This window comes from Cebus imitator, unplaced genomic scaffold (genome assembly GCF_001604975.1).
Source record: "Cebus imitator isolate Cc_AM_T3 unplaced genomic scaffold, Cebus_imitator-1.0 Scaffold488, whole genome shotgun sequence".
Taxonomy (NCBI): domain Eukaryota; kingdom Metazoa; phylum Chordata; class Mammalia; order Primates; family Cebidae; genus Cebus; species Cebus imitator.
In genome coordinates, this window is record NW_016107803.1 from 870,958 (window position 1) to 872,109 (window position 1,152).

The window sequence follows — 1,152 nt, forward strand, 5'->3', positions numbered from 1 at the left end:
TGGATCTTATGATTCTGGCTCCTTACCTGCATGTGGCCAAATATGAACAATTAAGAGAGCTTTGTCTTTAGAAACACTACCACCTTCTAGCTAGGTTCTCTAGACTCGCAAGGGAAATATTCAATGGAAATTTTGCTGACCCAAGCCACCTCACACCGACTTTGGTGGTTCACAATCTAAAGATAAAGTAAAATAGTAATAATAATAAAGGTAAAGTTTCTGGACGTTTCCAGGTTCTCTGCTTTCTTTCTCCTGGTGTACCATCTTTTACCTTTATTAAAGCTCTAAATGAGGATACGCTGTGGGGTCTTGTGCATCCTTTCAATTCCCCAATGCTCCCATTGCAGTGACTCCCTTGAACGTTGAACTTTTAGTCAACTAGCTTGTGTTGAAACTGACCATGTCCATCCTCACAACAGGTATGGGAAAACGGCTGTTACTGCAGTCGGGCACCCCCTCAGAGATCCTCAGGCAGTCATGGTCTTCCAAGGCTGGCTGTATCCTGAGGCCCAAAGGGTAAGTCCAGACAAAGACCAGCTATAGAATTTGCAGGCTCCAGTGCAAAATAAAAATCAGGGTCCTGTGCTCAAAAGGTATCAAGAAGGTCAAGATAGTGACAGCAAAGTATTAAACCAAGTGCAAGATCCTTCTAAGCACGGGGTCCGCGTGACTGCATAGATCATCAGCACATGGTGCCAGTTCTGGGCCTGAATGACTGAAGCACCACCACAGGCTGTCCTGTTTTTTAAAGACAGATATTGCTCTGTTGCCCAGGCTAGGGTGCAGTGGCGCAATGTTGGCTCACTGCAGCCTCTGCCTCTCAGGTTCCAGAGATTCTCCTGCCGCAGCCTCCTAGGTAGCTGGGATTACAGGTACACACCACCACGTCCAGCTAATTTTTGTATTTTCAGTAGAGATGGGGTTTTTCCATGTTGACCAGGCTGGTCTCAAACTCCTCACCTCAGGTGATCTGCTGGCCTTGGCCTCCCAAAGTACTGGAATGACAGGCATGAGCCACCATGCCCGGCTGGCTGTCATTCTTTATAAAGAGACAGGAAGAGGCCAGGTGCTGTGGCTCATGCCTGTAATCCCAGCATTTAGGGAGGCCAAGGTGGGTGGATCACCTGAGGTCAGGAGTTTGAGACCAGCCTG